We start from the raw sequence: 11,125 nt of genomic DNA on the forward strand, positions 1-11,125 counted from the left end.
GACTCCTGTCGACGTTATGTCGGGAATTTTAGGGATCCGTATTAGGCCCTTGATTATTTCTAATGCACATCAGTGATTTACTTCGTAGCACCTCAACTAAAACAGGACTTTATGCAGATGACTGCGTATTGTACGAATCTATTAACTCCATTGATGACCATCACCATCTTGCCCACTCCCTTATGTCTTTCCTCGCTTGGTGCAAAATGTGGCACATGAACATCAACTGTAGTAAAACAGTCGTGATGTCACTTGCCAACAGACAGAGCCCCCTCTCCTTCGATTATTCTCTGGATGGCATCCAACTTAAGATAGTGTCTCACTATAAATACTTAGGTGTCATTCCAACAGGACATCTTTATTGATGTAGACATATTGAATATGTAAACGGGCAAAGTCCTAAGAAAATTAGCTTATTTGGACCGCAAATAATGTCCCAGAGGCTAACAGCATCTGGGGCAATAAACTGCTATTGTATAAAACGTTAATTCCCCCTGTTCTAGAATATGCATCTGTCATTTGGTTCCCCTACAAACAATGTGAAATAAGCTCGCTCAGCAACGTTCAACGAAAGTCTATCTGTTTAATTTGCCAAAATTACAGCAGCACTTTCTCACCAACACACGGTCAACAATCATTTAACATTGAACCGTTTCTTTCACCTTATCACATTGAAGCCTTAAATCTTTTATATCCAATTGATAACTCCTCCTCTGGTCTTTCTAATTCTAACTTTATCACATTTGCTAACACAAGTTGTACCCGTAACACCCACGCCTTGAACATAACACCTATTTACACCCGTACTAACACATTCATGTATAGTTATTTTTGCACGTACAATAGAGCTTTGGAATTCTCTACCCGGTAACATTCGTTCCCTGTCACTAAAATATTTTATAGCTACCACTGGTAAGCATTCCGCTAACATGTAAAGCGCCTCTTTTTGATCATTTAGCTTTTTGTGTATATCTATGTTGTTAATGTGTAATGTATAGTAGTGTATAATGTTCCCACTCCGGCTATAGCTCTATATTAGGCAGCAGTATATGTAAATAAATCGATAAAATAAATGCATAAAAATCACCACTGCCATACGTATTTCTCTTTTTACAAGAAAGTGAAGCAGACTTGCGCTACATTGCTGAATTTAAGCCCAGTTTCAAGTGAGGCTGCTTATTTCGAGCATTGGCGATATTAATTTCAGTTGCCTGCAATTAAATCGCTTGCTTCGAAAGGTTCGGCGCATCGTTTGTCTGCTCCGTATTAAACCTTGTCCGCATACGACGCATTCTAGCACTTGCTAAGAATTTTTTTTTACAAAGGCAGTAATTCATGCAGACGGAATTTACTTTCCCAGATCATTTGCAAGAGTGTCCGCCACCCGCCCCAGCCCTCCCCCGGCCTTCTTCACGTCTTCGCTAAATTTGATGTCCGTCACGTTCACAGTTCCTCCACTCTAGGGGCGAATATTCTGCGTTGTTCGCGAAAAACATGCACTATAAAGCTCTATTGTTTGAATACGTATTTTTAGTGCAACGGCTGTAATAACACCGCCCACCTTGAGCTTTGCATACCCTCAACGTGCTCCTCCATTTCGCAAAACGTAAACAAGGCTTTGCTTGGTTCACCGAGTACACTGGAGAAACCAATCACAAGCGTCCTATGAAGCCTGAAAATATACCCAAATATATATAACTCGCCGTCGACGAACTTCAGCTATGTTCTGGGCAATTTCTCCGAAGTATTTTCAATTGCATTAAGTTATGTTACTTTTGTTTACATCTCTCCAAAACATTTTATGTCTTCTTTTTTCTAGAAATCACTAAATGTAACTTCTAATTGGATCCAATTCATGCCCTACACCTCTGTAGTGGGTTTGCGACACATTTAGACGAAAAAGCGACGAAGGAATGGGTGTAAGCGTGATGTTCAAAGGCGCTTTTCTCAAGTCCTTGAAACATTATTTTTATGCGTTTCCACATGACACTTTTACCAGTTTTTGTACTACCAACATCTTCCTAGTACCATTCAAATCTTGGCCAACCCTCCCCCCCGCCAGTGGGAACGCGCCATCGAAGAAGGAAATCCAATCCAATCCAACCCTGATGCCGCGGAAAGTTCAGCAGACTTGTTCAAGTGAATTCATGCACAGCATTTCCACCACTTTGTTTCTATCGTCATATGGGAAGCACGGCTACCGAAACATGTGCAGCTAAATATTCATGCAGAACAGAAGACTAGCGTTAACAAAAAAGAACGCACTTATGTTTTCAAAACTCCTTTCAGCGCCTGCTCTATGGTGTACACAAAGGAATGAGTCGGCACGAAGCCACTTTCGACGCTTTTGTGTAGCCGCGCAACCAGCGTCATCTCCCTTCCGGTCAACCGCTCCGCTCGTAACTCTAAAATCGGCTCTTTGGCTTACTACGCATGCGCGGATCCCGCTCTTTCTCTCTCTCTCTCTCTAGCTCTCCTCTTTCCCGCTATTCCTTCGCTTTCCGTGTCTTGCCTCCCGTGGGCCCCGCAACGGCGTTCACATTCGCAGCATTCAGGAGCGAGTGGGAAACAGACGCGCCGTTCGTCTTTGAAGTGTTTGTCGTCTGCTGCCCGCACTCTGCTAACAGCGTTCGCCTGATTATGAAGGTGCGTCGTCATTTAGTCTTTTGCATCAGTGTTTTATCTGTTTGTCGTCTGCTGCAGAGCCTCGCCTAACAGAGCTCGTCTGCGTCAACGTGGCCAGTAGAAAGGCTACGTCAGAGGACTTCTACATAAGTGTTAGAGCTGCTTGACATTGCCCACGGCATCTGAAGAAGAGCGTTCGTCGGCCTATTTCATCTACTTATGCACAGTTCAATTACAGCGCGACGTCAGAACTCTTCCGCGTGAAGACGTATGCAAAGCTTTGTCATTTATGGTGGTATGTGCCTAATAGTGATCCGCTGATGGCGCTGTTCTCTCATTTTATGTCAGCGTCACGAGCTGCAGCTGTGCTCCACTACAGGAAACTGCCCTGTGAGTGAAAACGCGACTTAAATTGCAGACCTTTGTCTTTGGAAGGCATGTGCATTTGTAACCCCATAACTTGTGGGCTGCTGGAAGTTAGATGTAGAAAAGATATCCTACATAAACGAAGCACTCTTTCTGTTTAGTGTCCCTGCTAATATTTCCTTTCACACGAGCCCATTCTCTTGCCGCTTGTGCGCTTGTCTTCTCGCGCTTCTTCTGCAATTTCAATGAAACCTGTTGCGTCGTCCGCACACTCGCTTGTTATACCGACGCTTCAAAGAATCTCGTCTCTTCGTCACATCGCTTGTGTTTGCCGATAAAGCACAGCTACGCATCCTTGCTTCATGACTATTCTGCAGGAGCCATTCCTATGGCTTCACGACGTGAGTAAGTTCGTTAAGGTTTAGCAGCAATCATTGTACCTTCCCCGATTGTGGCTGGATAGTAGCCACGTGATCGCAGTCATCGTACATGGGCGGTGTTGTCCAGTTTTTAGAAACAGTACGCCCGGCTTATGCTTACGCTAACCGCCTGTACAATCCCCAATAGAAGAAATCCTGCTCGTTTATATCAATAGACAGCTGCGCAGACCTCAGGTGTGTATGTTGTGAAGTGTGGTGTCATTAATCATTCTGAGAAGACTGTACAGCTGTCCTTGCCGTGCCCTTGGTCTGTTTCGGAGGTTAGATCCGAGGGATAGTATCCTTGGAGGAGATACAGCATTACCTGCCGGCATGACGTCGATTTCACGGCCAGCCTGCCCGTTCCAGCTTCTTAGGATGCTCATGGCGCTACTCTACCTCGTGGAAGTAAAAGGTAAGCAGTTGAACACGCATTCGTAGATCGAAGTCTTGCGTTAAAGGGATCCGTAGAAGGAAAACGCAAGCCGATCGCCACTGCGAACGCAAAGCCCACGAATACGTGCAAACTGTGACAAACGGTATTATGGGCAACCCGGCGGGGAAACATCGTGCGCCAGCCGCGTTGGCGCAGCAGAACGAGCGGTGGAAAGGAATTTTTAAACAAGTATAAGGGCACATTCACACCGGCGACTTGAGGAGGTCGCGCGACCATTTGCGACTCGCAATCAAAAAGCGACCGAAGGCGACTGATGTTCACACCGGCAAGCCCGGCTGAGCGCGACCCGCAAGTCGCAATCCCGGAGATTATCGTTCTCAGCGAGAACTCTTGGAATCTACGCAGAATTTGAACGCGACGCCAAAGGAGGCCGGATGTAGACACACGAAAGATAGCTTCCGGTGCACCGCTGATTGGTTTATCAGTTTTGCGACCACGGTCGCGCGACTGAAAAATCGCGCAGAGAGCGACTGGCCCAAAATGGTCGCTTTTCAAGAAAGGCGACCGTTTGCGACCATTTGCGACTGGTCGCTTTGCGACCAACTTGGTCGCGCGACCACTGTCAGTCGCCGGTGTGAATGTGCCCTAACACCCCTTTTGAGGCACAGGCGCCCAGCTTCTGTCGTGATTGGGCACCGGCGTGCTAGAACGTAGGAGCCATGAACAGAGCTTGGCTTGATGGTTCGCACTAAAGCTGACGGTGATACCACTCAACAGCTGTGGTTCAAAGCGTCATGACATTTGCGTGGCCTCCCTACCAGGCAGTGTCAGCATATTTGCAATCTGAAATTGCCATAGTGCCTCCTGGCCGACGCTGGTTCCCCATGTCCGGCCACACGGCCACAAGAGACGACATTACCTTCTCGACGGCTTAAAATTTATGCCCTTCATGCCGCCGCGCGGGAGTACGTAACAGCAATAAAACATCTTGGCACTTGCGGCGTACGGCTTTCTTGAATCTCGTACATGGCCGTCAATTGCGTAGTCTCGATCCCGAGTCAGCAACCGGGCATGGCCATGACGAACACACCGATGCAATCTGAAATAGTGCGACACAAAATATATCTCTTAACGCTTTCAGTGTTATTTTCTTGGCTATTTGGCTGCAATCACATTTCTCTTTAGTATTACAATTGGCAAAGAAACTTGACGATTTCACCGCGTCACCGTGACGTTTAAAGACATTTAGAAAACACTGGCTTTTTTCGCAGTGACCGATTCTCATCGGGTTATCATTGTTCTATTTGTTGACCGGCGCGCTGTAGACGCGTTTGTCGTGGCGTCATGTTTTTTGCTTACGCACCTTCTCCACTTTTTAGTACCCAAAGAGGGTGGCCATGATGACGTCAGTTCAAACCATCTATTCCAAAAACGTTGCCGCATAGACCAGCATTCGCAGTAGAGAGTTCTAGCTTGTACATATACGTATCCAGCATCTACGTCACCAGGGGCGCTATAACGTAAAACTATTCCAAACTTTTCTATCCCAATTCCGCTATCAGCCCTCCACGATTGGTCAAAAACTTTTTTTGACCATCCCCACTTCACCTGTCTGTCACGCAACTTCACGAAAACTGCGATACCTCCCCGCCTGATATGATGTCTACACACTGATTATGCATGATTTGACAGAAAAAAGAAAAACAGTTATTTCTGATTCAACCCCTTTTCGCCATTAACCCTCGGCTATTGCTAAAAAGTTTTCGGGCTGCACCCACTTCACCTGCCTGTCACGCGACGTCACACAACCGCAAGAACTCACCGCGTCAAAGTGACATGTACGCGATAAAGATGCATTAATATGCCGAACAAAACTGAATTTTCTTCGGAATAGCCGCCGGCTGCGCCGTTCCGGAAGTAATAAAAGATGGCTGCCGCCGATCGCTCAGACGCTGGCTACTCGCACTTGCCGGAGAGCACGGGTGTATTTGCGTATAATAAAACTTCTTGCGTGGCCGTGTAACGTTTTCGAGCACTTTCGGCACGTTTACCCCCTCATTCTGCCAACTGTTCTTTGCTGAGGGTCCGTTTTAGCGTCATTCTTGAGCTTCCGTTGCATGCCGGCGCGATTTTCGACCAGCCACCGCAAGCTAAGTAAGGGAAAGCCGACCGATCGCAGACGCCGGCACCACCTTCTTCATACGGTTATCGACTTTCAGTGCAGTGGCTCGACCCCATCGAATCCCTCTCCACTAGAGCGTTCTCCTCGCGTCTTGTCGGCCAATTAGATACGACAAGCCGCTCAGTGTAGGCAATGTTATTCGTTTTTCAAGCAAACAAAAGTGACCTCCTATGAACGAGGAGAGCGTTTGATTGGTCTGTTCAGACAACCCTGCGGGTGACCGCCCGGTGCTTGCGTTGGTGGTTACGCAAATTTGACGTCAGGAGATTGGAATAGAAACATATTGGAAAATTTTTACGTTATAGGGCCCCAGGTTACTGGTGACGTAAACGTAAGCAACCAATCTTGCGGAACAGAATTTAACAGCAGAGTACAAGCAGCTGTCATTGCAGTGACCATTCATGCATTTACTTTACTAACTCCTCAAGTACTTGCTTTATTTTTTTAATCTAGGGTTACTTAGCTTCATGTTCTTGGTCCCCTCAATGTTTCTCATTGTAACACCACTAAAACCAATTATTTATAAATAAATGCACCGTTCAGCCTGTGATAACTACGCGCAACGACCAAAGTACATCAGCTAGTTCCTTTTGGGACATGCTGCATTAAATGTTTTGATTACTCGCTTTATTTATGTGCGCCGATAGCGCCTGGCACAGCAGGTTAGCATGTACCGTACTGTGCAGTAACGTAATCGTTAAGTTCAGAATGCGACGACTCTCATGTGTTTGCACGCTAAGCGCTTATGTTCAAGTGGACGGGCCTATACTGGCTTTATCGACGCGGCTAGTGGTTCTATGGTTTCTCTACTGCAGATCACATGGCTACGCTAAACACCGGAAGTACTCGACCTATTGTCGACCACGTGCCTTTACTAAACACCGCAAGCACGCTACCATTACTGGACACCAAAGACTAACATAAACTTATAGTGAATTAGGTAAATTATACTTCTGGAGTACTAGAAAGTTCAGTCTTAGCTTGAGCGATGATTTTGAAAGCAGGAAAATATATTTCGTGCATATAAATTCGCGCACTAACCCTTCTCATGATGTCACGAATTTGAGCAGTGTTTTCTGAGAACTAAGTATTCCTGAAAAATGCCATCTTTGGGAACCAAGCACTGAACTTGGTCAGTTTTCGAAACTATTTACGGAAAAAAAGAAGGAGCGGCCTAAACATACGAAATTAGTATTTAAAACGATGATATCTGCTGACGTACGAGCAGTGATGGCTGGGCCCGTCATGTTCTTCGCAAAAAGACAAACTATTTCTTGCTGCACTAGTGCAATGCCCTGCCCTGTAAAACAACAAAAGCAGTTAGATGAAAGAAAGAAGAAAAATCAGGCAGTTAAGCTGCAGCTTCAGACACAGTTTGCTACCCTACACTGGCGAATCGAAGGAGTGGAAACCAGAAATATATCAAATAGAGACAGAGACATTGAGCATGATCTTATGGTCGTGGACGCAAGTTAAGAATAGTCATTATTGAAAGAAGTCACAGCTTTGCCCGAAAGGCGAAGCATTGATTTCGATAGCAAATTAGTGGACAGCTATACGAATTAGGGATAGTAGTTTTCTCTGCTGTATAAACTTGTAAACATTCGCTTGCCAGCTAAATTGACAAGCACGATGTCACGCGCACACAGGTAAACATGGGCACATCTCGCTCGATGACTGCGGAAACTCGCTGTCAAAACGCTGGAGTGAAGAAGCGCGGAAGCAGCAGCGAGCCAATTGACCTTCGTACAGCCTCTCACTTCATTGCGAAAAACTAAGCGTCGAAAGCACAGCGCACATGCAGCTCTCGCCCCACTTTGTGCACATCGCAGATCGCCTTTAAGATATGGGCGCCCGTGCGGAGTGCCATGCGCAGCAGTCGCCAAAGTAGAAGGCCGGCCCCCTTCCCTGCCCTCCCCCAGTTCCTCGCTCGCGACGGAAGACGGTGCGCTTCCTGCCCGCTTTGCTCTGTCGCGCGCTCAAGATTGAGCCGCGATCACCGGTCGACCCTCGCAAACTTTCACTCGAACATACGGCATATGGTGCGCTGCGACGGTGTTATCGCCCTTGTACTTTATGAGGAACATCACGGCGATGCCGACGGCAACGGCAAAAACGCGCCTGGAGTGTCCATAGAATTGCTATCGCAATAAAACGTTTGTGCAACTTCATTGCAATGAATAATTTTAACACTTTGTCACCCTTTGCTTCATACGGCTCTGAGGGCTCGTTGTAAAATGGTTTCGTCTCGAACCTGGTCTTTCATCAATTCAAGCTAGCACACTCGCTGGTGACGCTTTCCCTGCCATCGGTATCAAGTTTACGGTCCGAGGGCTCTCAGAGAGTGAATACTATTGGAGCGCTGTAGTGCGCAGCCTGGTATATAAATTTCAAGCATGTAAAAAAAATTAAATCAAATTCTGGGATGTTACATGCCGTAACCACGATCTCATTTAGCAAGCACGCCGTACTGAGGGACTCCGGATTAGTTTTGACCAGTTGGGGTTCCTTAAGGCGTTCCTAAATATAGGTACGCGGCCGTTTTTGCATGTAGCCCCCATGAAAACGCGGTCGTGGACTCGCGACTTCAAATTCCACAGCGTAACGCCTCAAGCCACTAATCTGTACCGTGGTGGGTCAGCCTGTAGTTTTAATGTGTGCGAACATAGCCTTGAAAAATTAGTTCTGCGAAATTCCGCAAAATGGTGGAAGGTTCATGAAAGGAGTAATTGACATCAAGCCGTGTGTAGCACAAAGCTACAAATAAAAGCCACACACGTTTCTCAGAAACAAAGCTCCGTAGTTGAACAAAAAATCCGCCCAGTTCGGGATTTCAACTCGAGACCAATGCCTTTCCGGGGCTGTGGCTCTACCATCTGAGCTAACCAGAAGGCGATCAGATCGCAGTGCAAGGCCAAATTAATGTATACCTCGAAGCACAAGTAGTCCCGCGTTGGAATGCCGGAACTGGACGAATATTTTCTTCAATTACGATGCTTTGCTTCTGAGAAACCGCTTTGTAGCTTCATGCTACATACGTGTGGATGTCAGTTTCTCCTTTAATGAACATAGCCTTGTAGTGTTCTACTTGTAGCAGCCACAAGGTGCTTGGAAAATGAAATATAGAACTTCCTCTGATTTCATGGTCCGTGGACTTGTGACGCCGGCTGTACCAAATATTGTAGAAGGAAAAAAATTACACATCCAAGTCTGATCAGCTTTTCTGAGAGAGGAATAAAAATTTGTCCGACATTTTTAATCGAACCCGACAGCAACGCTCTGCCATCATAACTAAACCAGTAATCTAGCAGGTCACAGAGCAATGCCGAATTAACCGACACTTCGAAGCGCAGAGACACTGTGTATGGCAGATGAAATATGGCGATTATGCTTGCATTCTTGTGATTTTGATTTCCTTTATTGTGGAGACTGACGAACGATGTACCCTTCCCGGTGTTGAGCTTTACTCAGCCTTTATTTATACGCTGTAATGACTGCTTAGTCATTGTTTATGACACCTAAATCCTACCTAAAGAAAATTGCTTGTACATTGTCCTGGTTCTGTGGGGGTCGCTGTGCCCAGCAGTGCAGTCTTGTCTATTTTGTGCGGCCGATATCGTTTAGGTAACCACGTTCTCACGTCCAATCCGAAAGAAGCAGGTAACGTCGCGCAAGCCGCCATTGACCATGAAGTAAAAAAACTGTTGGACGAGATAAATCAAATTTTTCGATGAGATAAATTAAACTTGTGTTCTTCAGAGCGAGCTTGTCCGCTTCGAACCTTCTACGGCTCAACTCATGTGGCGTAGGCGCCACGAGTGGGAAATGGAATGGCTGGCTAAAGTGTTCTATTTCTTAATTAACTTTTTAATCCTCGCCAGATGAAACAGCTAGGAACTAGATCCTGTGCTCTTAGCCATCTCCAGGAAATAATAAAGGGTATCCGAAAATCCACGTTGAGCGCTTCCTGCAATGTAGAATGTGGTGTTCTTAAATACAGCGCACAATCAATTTAGATTACAGTTCCGGCACTTAGGAATAAAAGTGCCGAGACGGCATCGCGGATTTGTTTCCTCTGCGAAACATACGCTCAAGCTGTTACTCCAGGGAAGGTAGGATGCGGGGTCGTTCTAACGACTTCAATCTGAGAATTTTTTATGCATATTGTGACCTTCCAGGCCATTTTATTTCTTTTTGTTTTCATCGTTCTTGTTCGCTAAAGCTGCGAATCCAATGTGTGAACGTGCGAGCAGAATTTTCAGCGATGATGAACCTCCACTGCGTCAGGTCACGGAACGTCTTTTGTTATGCGCGTGAGAAACGGGGTATGGGCATCTATGTGGTAAGCCGCAAGAGAGTTAGCATGCTAAGCGAAAGCTTAAAACAAGCTCAGAATATTTATTTCTTTTATTTGGGGGGGGGGCATAAGAGATAAACAAAGGGTCAGAATTCAATCATAAATAAAATAACGCAATAAGAAAAATCCTGCGAAGCTCATCTTTCTGTTCGTATAAAAGTAATTGTCACCCATCACTTCATTAGATCTTTTCATTCAACTCCATGCCACGTGTTGCATCATCATTGATTGTTACCGTGGCGTGAAACTTCAACTTGTGCCATTTGTCCCCCTTACGTATTAAAGGAAAAGAGAGCGAGGACTGTCCCTGGTAATGCGCTCATTCTCCAAAAGTTAGCAGATTCAAGCTTTTCAAATCAAGCGCTATGCGTTTCCTATCTCTTCCAATAATATTTTGGCGAACCAGCTGAGCAACATTAGCCATGGTCTTCACCGAATGCGAACGGACTTGTAATCATAGAGACAGGAATATTTGTGCAGCATCCTTAATTAGGTACTCTGTACTCGAGTGTACTGGCCATTACAACAGGCATGCCAGCCGAATACTAGTATGCACCATCGTGGCACTGAAGCTTGCCCTGAATAGCTAGCCAAAATTCTGGTATGAAATGTTCCTCGAAAGGTAAACAGCTTGGATTGGCTTTCATTTACAACTTTACCTTAATTATTAATTCCTTTGCAAACCATCTGGCGGCCAATTTCCGGGTGGCGGGCTGCCGACACTCTTGGAGCAAGATTTTGAATATCAAGCGGCGGACAGGTCGTTTTAATTATTTACA

This window comes from Dermacentor variabilis, chromosome 9 (genome assembly GCF_050947875.1).
Source record: "Dermacentor variabilis isolate Ectoservices chromosome 9, ASM5094787v1, whole genome shotgun sequence".
NCBI lineage: Eukaryota > Metazoa > Arthropoda > Arachnida > Ixodida > Ixodidae > Dermacentor > Dermacentor variabilis.